Below are 19,207 nucleotides of genomic sequence, written 5' to 3'. Positions count from 1 at the left end.
ATGTATAATTATTTTCTGTTATTCTTTTCTATCTCGCACGATTTCCTTTTTAACTCGAGTAAGTATCATTCCATGAGTGCAATATCCCATAATTGCAAGCGATCAGCATTGACCGTGTAAGACGATTTATGCGAGGAAGAATTCATTCGGTCGACGCCGTCAGTACGCGAGGAAGACGCGGTTGCGCGCCTTCCCGCTTGTAATGCCGCATCGGATTATTAACCGGCAACGGGAAATTTAAGTCGTGGAAAAGAAGCAGCGTGCACACGCTAATAGGTGGCCGCGGAACCCAGGCATTTTCTAATTCAGCGCGCGGAACCGCGGATTCGCCGGGCGAATCGCGTATCGCGATTTCCGCTACGCGCGTGTATCTCGCGCGATACGCGATTACCCGCGACGACGATCCGGCGAAAAACGCTCGCGTTTAAAAGCGCAATCACCATTTGCCGCGCGCCGATAATCGCGACGTCTCGTCGCGCGTAATGACGGTAACGACGACGGATTATTTTCCGCGCGTGCATCGTGTACCTGGCCGCACGCACGCTCGTTTGCGGCCGCGCTCCGCTCCGCTCGTAGCGCAGGCAACGAAGCGCGCACGCGATTTTTCCGCGGCTCCATTCGCCGGCAAAAAGGTCAGCGCACCGCGACGCGGCGGGTTGTTCGCCACCGATAGAACACACATTGCGTGTGATGTGTGCACGACAGGTAAATGGTACCCGCGCACCGCGGCCAGAGTCGAGTCGCGAGCACCACGCGGAGTCGGAGTCGCGCGCGTGAAAGGCGCACAGAAGTGGAAACGCCGCGGCAGATTGGCAAGGGAACTCGCCTGCCTGCCTGCCTGCCTGCCTACCTGCTTACCTGCCTGCCGACGACCGAGTTCGCCGCCGGAGACACGGCTGGCCGCCTGTGGCTTCGCTCTGCCGCTTTTCGCCGAGTCTCTCCTTTTCTTCCAGAGAGGTGCTTGTCCCTCATCTCTGTCCCTCTTTATCCTCGAAGCCTTCCTCAGCGTCGCTCCGCTGGAGAACTCGACCGCGCCACCGAGTTGCAACCCTTCTTACTCGCTCCGTCAGGTCGAGGTGGTAGATAGCGCGTTCTCGTCGCAGGTGCATGTTTATGGAGTGTCCTGGAAATACGAGAGATGATGACTATCTATCTTTGATATCTAGTTTGGCATTATATAGATTTTATTGCGTACAGTGTATATTTAAAAAAAATGATATTAATGACATATTTTAAGATTCGAATACAAAAATAATAAAGTAGATATTACGGCAAAGGGTATAGTTCGCCGTTAATGTTACGAACCGATAAATCATCTATCGCAAGCCGACAGATGGTTGCATATGATTTTATACTGACAGATCGTAAAAGAAATCTGATGGTAAGGTCGAACTAATTAAGAAGTAACTCGAGGCCGATGATTCGTGAACTTTACTTATGCCAGTTTAATTACGAGATATACGACGAGCCGTTAGTCGCGGTCGACGTAGATCGACTCGGATAGGACTTTTGAATGCAAGTATCTCAGGCCCGTTATACGCGTTACATCGCTCATTGAGCGTCAGGTAAGAATAAGGTATTTGTAAAGGATAAAAGCTCTCTCTTGGCGTACCGTCTAAAGATCTCAATGCGGCTTTGATCAACGTACTTAAAGCTAAAAATATCTTCAAGCTACAGATACATAAGCAGCCAACATGAAAGGCAGAAAAACTACCTTTAATAACATGTTCTAAATTGGGGTAACATCAACAAGTTGATATTTCATGCGAAAGATGAACTAAATAAAAGATATAAAATATATTAATTTAATTGGTTTTATAAGTGACTATTACACACATATAATTCGTGCTTAATAAATATTTATATTTGCAAAAGAGTCCCATTTCCTACTATTCAGCTGAAAATAATTAAAAGCTGGCACGTGATTCCGCCTTTATAACATAATCTAAATTCCCCCCTCGTCCCCCCTCCCCTATTTTAATAACGACGAGTTGTAAATTTCACGCATCACCCGGTAGAAGATCAAGCCGAGTGCTCTCCTCTTCGTCCCGGCAAGAGCATCGCGCGCGGTGGCACGAACGAGAACGAGCGAGGCTCACTCTTGCAGAGTGCCGCTGTTAGCGCATCGCACTATGACTAATTACGAACTCGCCCCACCGATACTTTGTAAACGCCGGCATCGCGAGTCATTGTTCCTTTCCACGTCTCTGCGCGTTCCTATGACTGCTTTACTCCGCACATCGCGAGACTCTTCTTTTTTCCTCCTTCCATCTTTCTCTCTCTCTCTTTCTCATTTTTTTCCGTCTTTCCTCGAAGGAATCGAAGCAATAGCTCGTGCCTCGAGCACGGCATGCTTCTTCCCAGGGACGGATTTGGAATTTTGTGAAAAATTGCCACGAATTTTTCTAATGTCCGCTGACTACTCCAAGTTAAATAATAGACTGTGCTTTACGACCATCAAGCATTTTTTACTGCCACTTGTAATGAATATACCAGAGGAAGATGATGGAGAACATAAATTAATTTGAATTAAACTTTACGTTATTCTTATAAATCTTTTTAATATATAAAAATGTATTAATATTTATAATTTACTTTAATTATATAATAATTTTTTTATTATTTAATAATTATTAATTATAACAATTTATGTTTAGAAAAATATGTATAGAATTATTATACAGATTGTGTTATTCATGAATGCTATGTGATTTTATTTTTTAATAAATGTACTCTTGATGTAGAGAAAAATAATAGTACCAGGCATTTTCCTGTCTAATTAAAATGTGTATGTATATACTTGTCTGTATTTTATCTTATTCATAAGGAAACCACATTCTATCGTATGCAACCAGTTTCATAAACTCGTTTAACGTCGATATCATAAGCGATCATCAGTATTATCTTAAATCTAACCTGTCAAAATATATATATATATATATTGTATCGAATGATCTCGCGAGTGGATCACGACTAATCGTAATGTACGAATAGAATACCATTTGATACTTTTAAGATACGTGTAATGATAGTAAATGTAACTAAACAGGTATTTATATATTTTTAGGTAATCCGCCCCTGATTTTTAGCATTAGTAGCTTCTCGCCTTCGTGATTTAAGAAGAAATAATTTACCGTTTCCGGCAACACACACGGCTCAAGAAACCGTGTCGCGTTCAAAAAGAAGATATGGAACATAAAGTGCGAGAATCACAAACAAAAGAATTGCATTCTAAAAAAAGCACCGTGCAGTGATTTCTTTATCTATCGAGAATACCGTTCCATGGGAATATTTAGTAATATTGAATTCGCTCAGTGTAAATATAAAACTGTAAAAAAGATGTTATCCAAGTGTTACTAATAATGAGAGATAATTATACAATTTCAGAGAAAATATATTGCAACCACTTAATTATATTCGATTCATTATTCATTCCTATCTTATAACGTTATTCTCGTTTATCTCACAGTAAAGATCTCAGATATTATTAAATGTAAAATATGTTTCGGAAATTCTTATTATATATCGTCATCGTGATACATGATAATAATAAATAATCATTTTTATCTTTCTAATTTTCCCGCGCGATTTCTCGCTCGATGATCTCAAAATAATGATTAGCTTTGCACCTGCATCTAATCTTGCAATTCGCACGTACTTATACATCAATGCCATTGTTTCAAGTGACACTGTCGACGGATCTTTCCACGAATAAACAATATGCCTTAGAGCCTGAGGAGACACGGAAGATAGGAGTACATCCTGTGTCGTAGGATTCCCCCTTCATGCTCTGCTGCTTTTACTTCGTAATGCTGATTTTCTAAGTACCCTTCCTCTCCACGGTGTACTGATTTCAAACGAGGAAAAAAAACCGTCATTCGTTTCATGCTGACTAGGTTGACAATAGACTCTGCTAATCAAAGTATCTCGATCATTTTCCTTTGACGGCAACATCGTTTTTCCCATAGACCTTTGATGAATCTTTTACTCTTTTTCTACATATGCCATAGTATACAAATATAAAAAAAACTTAAACTTCTTTTATTCTTTTGTATTTTAAACATTTGTATCAATCATATTTTTTAAATTTATTTTTGATAAATTTTCACAAAAAATTAAGATGCTATTAATTTAATAATTCTACATTAATTTTATATTATTTCTTTATTTTTGTCGCACTAACAGTAATAATTAAAGTTGCTAGAATAATAATTTTGATGACTTATATAGCAATAAATTTAATATTTTCTTATTAAATGTCTTATTAAATGCATTTAATACATGAAATAATATAATTATTATATTATAATAATTGCAATATAACTATACTTATAAATATTTTGTACATTGTCGGCAGTAGGTAGGTTGATGAAGACAGGTGTCGGCAATGGTAGTCGCACGAGTTTGCCGCAGACGCTCTGTTGAAAGCTGTATCTGTAGGTTCGAAAGATTCTTTCAATATATAGTTATTGCTATCTATTATATAACTAGTTTTAAATTAACATGTTTGCAAATTTAATACATAGCTAGTATATTAAAGTTTACTCGCTTATATTTTTATTAATGACTAATAATGTCATAAATTTTGCTTTCAGCTGCTGGTAATCTAGACAGCTAAATTGACAGCTCGAATGTAGTCAACTTTCTCAAAGCTGACTTAATTTTGTTTCGTTCTAAAGCAGAGATGGCAAGCCTTGTATATATTTATTAGTATATTATAATAATTATGTCATAATATGTTTATAAAAGTGCATTATGTGCATTTTTTAACTTTATGTAATTAACAGTTATTTAACATTGAAGAACTTTTAATTTTAATTATCTTTTTGAAAATTTAATGTGCCTTTACATTGATCACAGTGTAAACGTAATATTTATTTACAGAATATTTCATATTAAGCAGAATTTTAAATATTTTAATTATTATCCAATGTTTGTGAGCAGAGAGGATGTATTATCGATTTTTAAGATATTAATAGATGAAAGAAAGTCAAACGAAACGATTTACAACGTTTACAACGTTTCATTAAAATGTAAATGTTCACCGCAAAGGATTAAAACTTGCTCCTTATACATTCCTCCCTAAGTCTGCGTCAGTAACTTCCGGAATGCGTTTTGTGAAGCTGATTTCCAAGGCGAACTTGTCAGAGTCAGGAAGGGCGAGAGGGCAAATTAAATTGCGCCGGCAGAAGGCAATTAGCAGGAAGAAGACAAAAGATACGACAGAGGCACAAAAACCAGAAGCAGAAATGTTACGACTTAACGAGAGCGGGCTTTCTTCCGATCATTACACACAACGAATAATACGTGTCGCTTTATTTTAGCCGAAGCAAAGCCAGACAATCGTCGTGAAACGGAAAGGTGTTATCTCCACCGCTTATACGGTTTAATTAAACGTGGAATGTTACTCTGCGTAGATATTCTTATCAGATTTAATGCTATTTTGCTATTTGATAGCAAACATAAATCTAGTAAACGTTACGTTTTTGCAGCAGTTGTTCCTGGCTTGTATATCCTCGAGGATACTGTTATTTATTCTAATTATAATAATTTGCTATTATTGTTTATTATATATAAGACACATATATATTTTTATTATTTACGTATTTAAACTATCTTTGTGATTTTTAAAAGTTGACCGATTGTAAAACTCCTTTCTCAATTAATTGTATATTTTTTTATAAATGCCTTTTTACTGTCAAAAAATTATTCAACTTTTGTCGTCTTTATTTTCTCTTAAAAAAAATAGATTTGGTTAAATTTAGAGAATATCAAGCTGTGTGAGTGGAATATACATATATTCGTAATTCATAATGTGCGCGCGCGTGCACGAAAACACCTTAATTATTTATCAATATTCCTAAATGTCTCCGCAAATTTAGTTATAGATATTAATTATCTTTCCTTTCCGATAAAGCCAACAGTTGATATTGCTTAATGGGAGATGGCGTTAATTAATTAAGCGTTCAATTACGCTCATGAGAGTTTGAGGAGAGTCGTCAAAGATGTCGAGTAAACGTTGTGTAGCTGCTCGAGACGCTTGTTTATTCAAAGAGAACTCGCAACGCAGCCGAGTATCGTAGGTCTGACAAACGCCAGAGAAACGTCGGCGTTTTGCAAAAGCGCAAGAGTAACACAACGTCGCCCACATACACTTTGGCATTCGCGACATGGCCATTATTTGACCTGGCTAGTAGTATGCGAATCGAGCACGTTGCATGCTTGTAAACGTATCGCAATATCGCGTATATCGCGTGTAGACGATCGCATTTTTTTATTGATTGGTCTTCGTAAAATTTTTTGATAAAATTAATAATGAACGATCAATAGAGGTTTTTCCAAGTTTTATAAACGTGAACAAAAGCTTCAATTCTGGCAACATGATAAATCTCTGTTTTTCATATTGTCGTAAACAAGATGGAAATGCTCGATAAATACAATATATTTTTAAGGTCCGTTGCATCGAATAGAAATATCGAAAGAATAGAAATCGATAAATTAAATATTATTTCTTGCAAAATATATAAATTGTCAGATAAAGTCATTCGCTTATTCGGAAATTCTGGGTAAATAAATGAAATGTTTGCTTGTACAAAGAGACTTTACAGTCTGAGAGCCACATGCCATATTTTTCTCGGAGCTCCATATTTCTGACATATACCGGGGAGGACGTTCCTCGCCAACTAAAGACGGGAATCGCACACGTGCTCCGAGATCATATGCAACTCATAAAGCAGTCAGCATGTCTGAGTAATAACGCTTATTAGTCTAACTTGGAGAAACATAAATGTACATTTTTTGACGCAGTGTCGCACAGTGTCGTGGACATATCATTCTTTAATATATAAATAATCTTATCTTAATTTGAAGCAATATACATATTTATTAAAGCAACAATCTAACTTCAAAAATAAATACCGAGTGTTCTTCTCACTCAATTTCCCAAAGCGATCTTAAATAAAGGCGTATTATTTGAAGCATTCTAATTGAATAGAGTTTCATTCAAACATGGCTGAATAATTGCCAAAGAAATTCATTAATCGCGACGCTTTTAGCGGCAGCTGCAACCGCGAAGAGCTCTCTTACTCCGAGAGTCGCGCTACAAAACGCCTCTTTGTCGAGTCTGCGATTCGATGGACCCACAGCGACGTGACACGGTGGTCCCGCTTCTCGAAAAGATTCTCGAAAAGGGGTCTCTCTACGCGAGCCGTTGATATAAGCCGACAGAAGTATCCGGGATCGCGTGTACATGTGGTATCGCGGGAATGCGAGCCAGAAGAACCGTGATTCTCGTGGGTACCGCGGACTGATTTGAGTTAGCCACACGCCGAGCGAATCAATCACGTCGCACGCACTCGGCACACATGCCGTTAATGTGCGCGCGCCCTGGGACCACCAACCGCCGTTGAAGGGCCCCGAGGATTAGGGTGTACGCTTCCGTTTTGAGGATAATTACTCGGCACGTCTCTGCCGTATGTCTGATCCGTGCGAAGAACTAGAAGAGTGTCGCGATCGAGCGTATCGAGAAGAGGAAAAAAAATCTAAGGAAAAAAAGAAGACAACTTTGCGGGGGTGACTGGAAACGCGCGACAGGTTCGTTACCGGCCGAATACTCCATCTCGGCTCGGCTAGAATTAGACGAGGATAATTGCCTCTCTGCGCGTCGACGCGGACGCTGTTGAACGCCGAGCGTTACACGTTAACCTTTAACACCACTCGTATTTCGCTCAGACGATAATATTACGCGAAGGGTTAGGCACCGAGTTCCCATCAGCATTTCCACCCTTATTAATTACACATGATTTAAAGTGCTCGTAAAATTCGTATAAGTTTTCAATGTATCAAAAATATCTGAATAAGTTTATGTGTAAAGAAGGTAATACGTATTTCGGAAAGCCTGATCTTGATTTAATCGATTTGCATTTAAATGTTTTTGATTAATATTTCGTAATCGAGAACTTGAATATTTATTTTAAATTAAAACTTGGCACGCAATGAATAATGCAAGTCGGCAAAATAATCTTTTTTTCTATAATTATGTTTATTATTGAACCCGCAACCAGAATGCCATTCCGGCGCGTAACAGCTCTGGCGGCTTATTGCACCGCGCTTTGCAATCTCGGATCCAATTGGCAGGTTCCGGTGTCGTTGTGCGAATATCAGAGAATTTTCCCCGGTATCACGGTCGTCGTACTAAATTAACATTTCTCACGATAAATGAATTTCCCCGGAGTCCACGACCGAATTGAATTTCCTGTTACTTTTTCGCTTAAAGAGAGAGCGAGAGAGAGAGAGAGAGAAAGAGGGGAGAAAGAGAGAGTTCAGCTTGTGAAACTCTATTTCCCCCATCTTCGCGGTTACTAGTCGGTAGTAGCACCACTAATGAGCTCGATTAGATGAAATTCTTTTTGCCGTAAAGTCCCAAAGGATCGAAAGTATTCTCCTTTGACCTTTTGATTAAAGGCTTTGCACTTGACAAATGTCCAAGACACATGAACAATGTAATTGCATCGTATATTAAAAGAAAGGGAGTAGAATGATAAATTAATATTTTAATATTTTTGTGTTCCTTGGTATTCTTTTCTCAATATTTGCTGCTGTCGCTATTTTGTGTTGTCGGTATAAGTATGCTATCGTTGTCTTCTCTTCGATTCGCTAGAGGAAATTCGCGATACGATCCGGCACATGAGATCGCATATGCAGTTGCGCGCGTAATTATCGAGTGACGCATAACGTGCGCCGTCTCTGGAGGATTAATTAACTCGTTCTGCCCGCCGGACACTGGCTCATTATGCGCCGTCGAAGCCACGGCGAACGCAGCGTGTAACTCGCGTGTAAGATCAATGCGTGTGAAGGTGATACGCTCACGCGCGCGGCCAGATCGAGATACAATGAGATATGGGATTAAAATGCGAGGAGTAATTACACTACCGCAGAATATATTAGACTTTTCCTACGAAAATGATTTGTTCGGTTTGTCACCGAGGATTTTTTCTTGGTGTTGCTTCTCTCGAAATTCGTTATTTCATCGTCGTAGGTAACGTTAGATTCTGTCCCTTATTACTGTATCTCATTTCTGTATTTCATCATCCCAATCCCCTAAGTCCTCACCTGTCTCTCAGACAGGCAACAATTTAAAAGTCGAGCGCGCCCACCATACAACCCGCATCGCCCCGTTCGCTGTCAGTCCCGCATCGTCATCGTGGACCGACGTCATTTTTTATGGAGTCGACTCGATCTTTTTTTTATGCTAACACCGTTGTAGGTTGGGGAAGAGGGTCTTCTCTGACGAGCGGTTCACATAAATTTTCATTTCGAGAATACACTGTAATCTACGTTCCGTTTTCGAAGTCGAACAAGGAGCAGAGAAACGGTAAACTCGAAGTGCGCTCTCAGATAAAAATATCGTACTAATTAGTTTCAATCCACGTCGCGCGGTTTGGCTGGATCGATTGCTTTTATAATTTCAAGAAGTACCGCATAATTAAGTAGCGCGAAACAGTTTGCCGTTCGCGACGATCGAATGGCTCGCCCATCGCGAAACTTTTTTACGCGCGCAATTATTCTGATAGACGGCTTCGTCTCGAGTCCGCACCGCCTAATTAACTTTCGCCGAGCAACTCGCGATAATTCGCCGTAAAAGAGCTTAATTCGAGGGGCCGCATTCAAGTTTAAATTCGCGAGACGAGCGCGCGTCGATATTTCCCATGTGTAAAGTCCGCCTTAAGGGACAGTCGCGCGTTATCGTGCGACGGATAGCCGGGACGAGAGTCACGAGGGTGGACTGCATAAATTCGGAGGCTGCAATTGGCGCCCGAATACTTTTACAATTCAAATTATGGAAATCTCGTGGGTGTACGCGCTAACCGGCGTAGCTGCCGTCGCCGCGTGTACGTCGAGAGTACGAGCGGATTTATTCCTCGGGACTCGGAACACGAACCACGTTCGGTCGCGCACACGCCCGTCTCGTTCTGCTCCTCTGTCTCTGACGTCGGGTTTGTGGGGTCGGTTAGGGGATCGAGGGAGAACCGGGGATGAGAGAGAGATATCCTCTCGAAAATGTCCGGGATCCGCGTAGTGCTACCGCACGATAAAGGGATATCGCAATCGCCGATTCTAATTCTATAATTCCATGCTTAAGCCCGCCTACGCACACGCATAGACACACGCATGTGTACATGTACATGATATGTCTTGTAGGGCGCATTTTATCTAAATCTGTGTCACGTGCGTATCGTTTCATCTCCTTTAATGCCCGTCCTGTTGCGTTCTCGTATGCAGCATAACGAGATACTTGAAAAAACGGCGAGACTTTGAATGGAACGTACTTGAAGTATGGAAATTGTACTTTGAAAAAGAATGGAGGATCGTTGAGATAATTCGATATTGGTGCTTATATTTTGGGAAAATGATAAATGGAGAATTGCTGCCCGTATCTGTTAGAGAATTTTTCTATATCCATTAATTTTCCATCTCCGTCGCAAGTTTATCGTTGCTTTAAATTTTATTCTCATTCTCATTATTTGAATATTGATAATATTTATGTTTGCGGCAAATAAAATAAGATATATACATATAAGCATATATGTATAATATTTTCATATATTATATTAACACATATATAAATAATTATTGTCTTTGATGATTAAAAATTGATTATTTATTCTATTCTAGCAATCCATTTTATAATAGCTACTGAATATATAATAAGTTTAATATGCGAAAATTGTTTTTTTTTAAATATTTTTTAAGAAAAGTTTGCATTATTTTTCACAAAATTTAAAATATATAAAAATATTTTTCTAAATATATTTTTTACGGAATAATGATGCACATAAACACGCATGGTTGACGTCTAGGTAATTGCCTGTCAATGTTAACGATTTCAAAGTTCAACAGGGTTGACACGGGTCTCATAGGGGCGACAAAATCTTTGCACACGTGTTTTCGATAAAAAATTAACAAAACTATCTCAACTTTTTCATCATTGAAGACGCGTTTCCCGGCATTCGTTATCGCGGCTCGCGAGCTTTCACATTTTCCGACAAGCGTAAGAGAAATTTTTCATAGGGACACAGCTCGGAGGTGTTTTAGACTTTTGATTTGAGATTTTTGTAAATGTCCATCTGGGGACGCCGAGGGAGTTTCTTTCTGTGACTTTCTTTCCGATTCTCACGTTTAGCGTCCCGCGGGGCCGGCAGCGAGGAAGAAGTTTCGACGTTGAAAAATGCAAGCTGAGACTTGCCGCGCGACGGATATTTTTCATTGATGCCTCTTTTTCTCTAGCTTTCTCCGTCGCGATGCGCCAACTATCGGCACAGCAATAATGCGCGATATGATCCAATCGTAAAAAAAAATCCCGACATTCGATGATTTGTCTTCTCGTGTCTTCCGTGGAGCCTCAATCTCCTCGATCTCCGTCATACACGATATGAAATTCCACATTGAGACAATATTCCGGGTGTAGGCAATATTGGACGAGTGCCTGGCTGCGGAGACATTGTACTCAATATAATGGTGTACTACGGTTATTTGAAGGAGAAGATCATCGGAAGATGTTTGACGTTGCAAAGGATCGTCGGAAATATTCTTTCGTGCTGCGAATGTCATAAAAAATATACCGGTCCTCTTATGTATGAAAGATATTTTATACACGCATAAAGATTTTACAGCAAATATGATTTCTTCCAATTTTTTCCCATTCTACCTCAAGTTCTATATCGTTTCGTGTATCTTGTCGGATCGGCCAAATCCGAGAAAGGAGATAAGTTCGCGCTGTCAAGACACTTAGTCCATTCGTATATTAGATGAAAAGGGGAATTATTTGATTAGAGGGAAGTATATCCGGAGTAAAGGAAGCGGAAAGGAGTAACTGGCCTCACGCGAGAGTTTATCAAATTGGAGGACTAAACGAGGAAAGTTTTCTCGCAACTCCCGAGAATATAAAAGAAATACAATCTCTCTCATTGGTTTTCTTCCACAGACTCTATCACCACTTCTATGTAATTATTAATATCGCGAGTGGATGTAACGCGTGACTATAACAATCGACCCATTATTAAACCTCTTATTCGTAAACATTATCGCGCGCGAGTAATAATTTTCTAATGTTGAATTGCACATTTACGAAAGCGAAAAAACGAGAAAAAGAGAACGCTCGCGATGTCTTACACTGCGTGGGTTGCATCACTTTCATTCGAAGCAAAAAGCACAAGATAAGCTCGACAACTTAGCCGCTAAGCCGTTCTTTCTCGGGATTATCAGCTCGAGCTCGCTCCTTTCGCATCCCTCTCGCGAGCGAATGTTGCGCGCAACCCTCGTTCCATTTCCTGCAGACAATACCTACATCCTGTCTCTTTCCCGGACTCTACCGATCCTTGTCGTCCCCTGCCTTGTTTCTCTCTCCTTCCTCTCTTTCTCGCTCACTCTTTCGCACGGCTCCGCATCTCGTTGTCTGGCATCCCCAAAGTCTGGAATGACAGACAGCGCGGTCCGAGGGGTTGACGTTTGCCGAACGGATGAAACGCAGGAACGTATATTTGTTCGTTTGGACCCTCGTGAGCACGAAACCGTTACCTTAGAAACGTCAAATACCTTGCCACATAATGACTTGCTGCGGAACAATTATTGCGCGCCGTTAATTGAATCTTCTTATAGTGCTTCTATGCGATATACAACAGAAATCATATTTCATTCGTTAATTCGTCAATGATTCGATTGCTATTGTCGGCATGTATGAGCGATAGAATATATTAAAGTTACAAAATTGAAGTGATTTCTATATAAATTAGGCAGCTTTCTTCGTCTCCTCCCTTTTTCCATACAGTACTGATAAAAGGGGGAATAGTATATACTATCCCCTCAATCCAGTGGATGCGAAACCGTGAAGGGACATCAAGTCGTGACACCGCAGGGACTAGAGGGGAAAAGCCGTGACATTTGTCGGAGAATCTTGATTAAATAAACATAAAGAAAGGCGTTCGTCACGGATCATAGAGGAACGGAGGCATCTAGTGACATGTAAGAATCTTGACAAGATATGCTTCTTATGCTATTTTTCAGTTTTCATTTTTTAATCGGGCAATAAAAATTTATATAATAATATAAAAAAATATTTACGGGGGAAATCACATATTAATTACATACATATTATCGTAAAATTTTATGTACATGTATAGTCCATTCTCTTTCTCTCTTTCTCTCCTCTTTATATAATTCACATTAGTAAAATATGATATAAAATGATATAAAGTGATGGAATATTAATAGATGTTTTATATATTTATATAAAATAAGACGATGCAAAAAATTCAAGGAGAACAACGATGATGTCTCAAAATTGTTCTACTTTACATGAACTTTCTATGACTCTTGAAACTATCTTAATTCAGGGATACTCGAAGAATTTCTCGCGCGTGCTTTGCGATTCACACATGGCACGTAGTTTATGTAGTTCTCAACTGGAAAATCTAAAGGACCCTATGTTGTAGTTCACGGATAATGAAATGATTGTTATGCATGGAAAACGACTTGCAGGAGCTGCCGCGAAAAATAGAAATTCAAATGCGAACATTTCCATAGTTTCAAATTGAAAATACGGTTGATCTACAGTTTCTTGTTACTTTAACAAATTTCAACTAATTTTGCACTCTATGTTGTTTCTAATAAAATACATTATTTGGCGGAGAGTTACGCTAGGTTGTATGTATGGAGAAATCTCGTATATTCAGTCAACAAGCACCATTCTATTATTAAATGGCGAAGGAAGGCTATCTGAAAATCTCAGTCTTATGCAAATTTATGCAAAGTTAAGTCTTGCTCACACAATTGGCATTGTGTACGGATTGCACTGGACGATATAGTAACTACTTTGACTACACCAGCTTGAGGGACCATTCTATCTTCTTCCCCAAGTACGTTAGTCTTCAACGATCCGCGCATACTTCTCGAACTTTAGCAATACAGCGACTCGTAATAACACCCTAATGCGTGTTCTATCATCGAGCATCGTCTATAACCCCTCGCTGATACAGTAGCGAAGAAGCAGAAGAAGCACAAGAACGAAAGAAAAGAGGGTGAGAAGCGAGTGTTGGAGGAGAGGATATAAACAAAAAGCAAGAAGAAAAGAGAGAAAGAGAGAATCAAGAAGAGGAGAGAGAAAAAGAGAGAGAAAGGGAAGAGAGAGAGACAGAGAGAGAAAGGGACGAAGTCTCTGGCATAAATCACAATTATAATCAACGTGCTCGAAAGTTACACCAGGGTGATTCCCTTTGGCCCCCGCGACTCGTCGTGGCTCTGCCGGCGTCGCTTGGAAATTTATCGTCCAACTTCGGTTTCCTTCAAGGTCGGCCGCACCACTTTGCATACATCGCTCTTCCTCCACTTTTTCGCGAGTTCTCTCGCTAGAAAAATCGACTCGTTTATGTTGCGCTAGATACGCCGGCGGAAGAACGGAAACGCGGAACGGGGCTGCGAAGAAAAATAAAAAGCGCAGGGCAAACATCCCGTGAACTTGGAGCGGATACTTTATCTAGTTTTGATGAACTGCTCCGAATACGGCGTTTTGCATTGCAGTGCCAGCGATTTCGAAACTTTTTGCTATTCACTGCTGCAAATTGTATTATTATACATTTCGCTATACATTTTTCATCATCGTACAAATATGTGAAAGATTGTAAACTGTCGAGATTCATTAAAATAAAATTGTCGAGCTTTGACCTCGTGTGGCTTATAAAAATATTATGACGACGACGATGACAAGATGCTAAGGCTATCGATTCAGGGGATGAGTCCGCGAGATGACGAGTGAGTCACGCCGAGGGTGGTCACGCTTCGAGATCATGCGTAGACTCTTCTTCACCAATAATCGACAGGATGTGACGATAGCTGCGTAAAGTGCGGGCGTGCGGCGTCGAATTGCGAATCGAATCGAATCAATCGAGAGCATCGTAATTCGAAAGGCACGGAGGGAGTTTCCGGCAGCAACGAGCACGGCGTATAAAGTTGCAGGAGTAAATCTAGTTTCTTCGTTACGGAGCGCGACCGCTCGATCTCTCGAAGGGAACTACCAAGAAAGTAGGGTCGTTTAGAAAAGTGCGGATTTTCTTGACTGCATCTATCCCGCCGGGCGAACGGCAAAACTTTCCACGATGACATCGCCAGCGGCGATTAACGGAATGACAAAGTCGAGGTCCCATAGCGTCGCATCTTCCAACACCGCTGGGTAAGATACGCGCGAAATGGCGAAAGAATAAAAGCAAAGAAGACGCATACTTCTCATTTTCGCGTATTTAATGCCAATCTCAAGTTCCCGATTTAAATATCGAGCGATGATACGAGATTGCGAGAGATAGTTATAATTGTAAGATAATTATAAAATATACGGTGGCATAAAGTTTCTTCGCGCGCTTACGTGAGTCGCATAATTAAATCCGCGGCGCTTGCTCGGTAACGCATGCAATGACGACGGGTCTAACAAGTTCCTCGAAATTAATTCGCTGCGGTTCTTCGCATCGCAATAAGCCGTCTGTTCGCCAAGTTCGCCGACGAATTTGCTTAAAGCAATTTTCCCAGCGGACCAGTTGTCGCCGCCACACTATCGTGTAACAGGACACTGACCTCTTAAAAAGAATATAATACAAATAAATGATAATTTTTCGTGAGACATTCCAAGGTTTTGCATAAATCTCTCTTCATTTGCAATGTACTGTAATATATCGTTTCAACACGCAATTTTTGGTCACGTCAATAACAGGAAGAAGAGATAAATTATTCCAAAGAATAATAATGGACAAGTGAAATACCCTTAGTTGTAGCGCCTAGGGATATAGCTCGTGAAGGGAGAAATGTGCGTATACGAGGGGGAGTCTCTGAAAAATTAACATTATTCTTTCCCATAGGGCATAGAAGAATCCTCGTAGCGCTGCGCTTGATGTCGCGATGATTTAAAATCGATAACGACCCACCCAGGATACAGAAGTCAAAGTGGCCGATGGCAAGGAACTAGGAATCGGATCGTATTATCGTAAAAGATACAGCAGTGTGCTGACTCTTCAAAGAACCGCTTAGAAAGAAGAGAAACAAGGAGACGAGGAAGAAACGTAAATATACGACGACGCTAGCATAGGTCTTCCTGTAGGTAATCAAAGATTTATATCTGAAAAGTGCACGCGTGTACACACGTTTAGGGTGATACGTTCGCGAGGAGAACATGATCGACGTGATAGGAAAAGTTGATACGCTAGCATGTTTCGTTCAAATGATGTTTCCCGATCCCAGATGCTAGGTAAGCAATATATGTAGTATATGCAAGTAAAAGCGAACGGCGAGATGAATTAGTGCCTCTCGTGGCTTTCTGATCGAGAGATACGTCGCTTTTATGTTAATAGGCGCGTCCTCGAGCGCGTATCTGCGGATTACGCTGATGGATATTCGCGAGATAAGTCGCGTATGCGTATCCGCCGATTTTGGCGATATCGCGGTCGACATCATTTACAAATGGAAGCATGCAAATCGTGCGCACGATTACACACGAATCGATAGAAATATTGCGCGTCGCTTTTCAAAGCTTTTCAAAAGGTACGATATATTTTGTGACGATGGTAGAAATCCTTTAAAGATCATTAAGTGCGAAAATTGTAAATAAAATGTAAATTGCAATAGAATGGACAAATTATTATGATGGTTACAACAATTTATAGTTTTACATCTCTCATATTTTTCATTATAATAAATAAAATAAACAGAAAAAAATATACATATACATATATACTGTTTATGTATTTGTTAAAAAAATCAAGCTTACATTATATAAGCTATTTCTCTGTATAAGAAAATAATGTGAAATGATAAAATATACATTATATATTGTACAATATAAATTCGAAACGCATCTCAATCTCTGATACATTATAAAATTCAGATTAATTAATCAATTAATCTTTATTGAATCTCTTTCTTTTAATGCCAAACGCTTCATAAATATATTAATAAAAATATGATTTTTTAGATATTTTTAGAAAAAAAATTTCAGACAATTTATCATGTTTCTAACGAGATATGATAAACTAATCTCATAAACAGACTTTAAAAAATCCTAATATTTGCAGTACTTATAACATTCACACTTATCTCGTGAACGCATCCAGCTCGGACAGACATTAGCATACTTAATGGTCCTTTGTTTGGTTAACTTGAACTACGAATGTTGCAAGCGACACGGTTCGTTAACTTAACCGAATCAAATTACATGAATTTACCAACGCCTCCGTGCTATTTTATCAAGAATCTATAGTGTTGCTTTTGGGAGGATTCAAATTCGGCGAAATTAATTCGAATGGAAGTTCATTTAGTTTCGAAATTTAATGCGTTTTAAAAAAAAATTTTATCAAATAAAATTTATTTAATATTTATTTATTATTTAATATTTATTAGAGTCCGATAGTATTTCTTCAGATAACTTTATACAAGAAAATGCGTTTGAAAACGAAAAGTTCTACATTTAACTGCAAATTTACTCCATTTAAATGATGTTATTTTCAAATATGATGTTATTTTCAACAATAGTATCGAGATTTACCTCTTTCTTTTTTTCATTCTTGTTTTATTCCTATGAATATATATTTATAATGAAAATCTATGTAATGATATACATAGCGACATAAATGTATAATAATAGTAAAATAAAATTTTCATTATATAATAAAATTTATTTGAATCATTGATTCGTGTGAACATAATTTGAGATGTCGATTAATATGTCCGCGCTTGAAACATTAATAAAGTGTATAAATAGCTTTCAAAATGTGCAATAGAGTATACATCGTGAAAACGAAAAAACTACGAAAAATATTTATTTAAATTTAAAATATTTTAAAAGAGAAATTTTGAAATTTATTAATACAGAAATAGCTACATATATACACATATATATTGTGTCTGTGCGCTAATTTTTCTTTTCTTCATCGTTTACTGTTCCTTTACAAGTATAAACGTCTTGTGCAATTAACTGAGAATATACGATTAATTGAAAATGCCGTGCAAAAAGAGAGAGAAAGAGAGAGAAAATGCAATTATTCTGGTTCGTTGGCTAGAATTGCGCAATCGTAATTAATTAAGTTTTCGCGTGTAAGTATTGTGTAAATGCCATGAAAAAAACAAACAAACGATGAACAAAAGGGGCAAAACTTGAGTTGATATCGTAAGATGAGTAACTTGTAATGTGTTTCGTTTATTATTTGTTGCATATAAACTCTCAATTGTTTATTTATATTTCTGTATTAATGATCTACTGTACATCATTGCGTAATATGACCATAAAATATTCTAAATATTCCAAGTATTGTCTTATTATGTTTTTGGATTTCATAAAAAAATATGAGTTTAAAAATTACTATTTTAAAAATTATTATTTTTTTAATAATTATATTAATACTTACTTTAATGATGTTCAAAGTTACAATCGCTCCAAATTCACTTGGTAGACATGATCAGACATGATGGGCGATGTGGTATGTCACATTTGTCCATGATACACTAATCGTCCGATACTTTTTTCGGCACTCCCGATATCATAACGATAAAATATTAATTACAGTGATCGATTCCGTACTTTTGACACTTACTCGATTGAAATCTGCATCATAAATTTCTCGACTTGACTGCACGCGAATACACGATTAATTTTTAGTTCCGATTCCGTTAGACTGTTTAGTCTAGTCCGATTCCGGAATTCCGAATTTATATACTCGGAGTCATGTGAACATATTCACGTTTGAAAATTCTAGTGGAATGTATCTAGAGTATCGCGCATCACTGTCGATAACTTTTTAACGATTATTTTTTAACGATTAATCTTTAACGATTAGCTTGGCAGCTGTCTGAGATTTATTATAATTAAATATAACAGCAACATATAATACAACATAATTTTTTCATCTCCCGGTCGACAATAATATTGCTAATTCCATTTAATCAAGATACGTGATCTAAACTTATTGCATTCGATTTGAAAATAGCTCTTTGAGCGGGAATTAACGATGCCTTTAAATGTATTATTTGAATCTCAAGTTATTAAACGTAAATGTCTATTATATCTGTTAAATATAATATTAATATGTAATATTATATAACACATGACATTAATATGTTTATTGAATATGTGAAACGCAAATATTATATATACATATATAACTTTTATTACTAATTC

The 19,207-nt window shown here is 38.4% G+C and overlaps 1 long non-coding RNA gene across 1 annotated transcript; it reads right to left on the bottom strand.

The window, feature by feature from the left end:
• Nucleotides 1–856: 856 nt before the first annotated feature.
• On the bottom strand, nucleotides 857–18,687 carry LOC145960518 (uncharacterized). The gene is made up of 3 exons (XR_014435386.1): nucleotides 18,438–18,687; nucleotides 4,347–4,434; nucleotides 857–1,123 (listed from the first exon to the last, which is right to left on the bottom strand). It is a non-coding gene; the product is annotated as an uncharacterized LOC145960518 (long non-coding RNA).
• Between the last annotated feature and the right edge of the window lie 520 nt (nucleotides 18,688–19,207).

Source organism: Camponotus vicinus, unplaced genomic scaffold (genome assembly GCF_025532165.1).
Source record: "Camponotus vicinus isolate PSW18456_S1 unplaced genomic scaffold, iyCamVici1.0 SCAF_10, whole genome shotgun sequence".
Taxonomy (NCBI): Eukaryota; Metazoa; Arthropoda; class Insecta; order Hymenoptera; family Formicidae; genus Camponotus; species Camponotus vicinus.
Note: the sequence above shows the minus strand (reverse complement) of the source record. Positions and strands in the feature narration are given on the sequence as shown.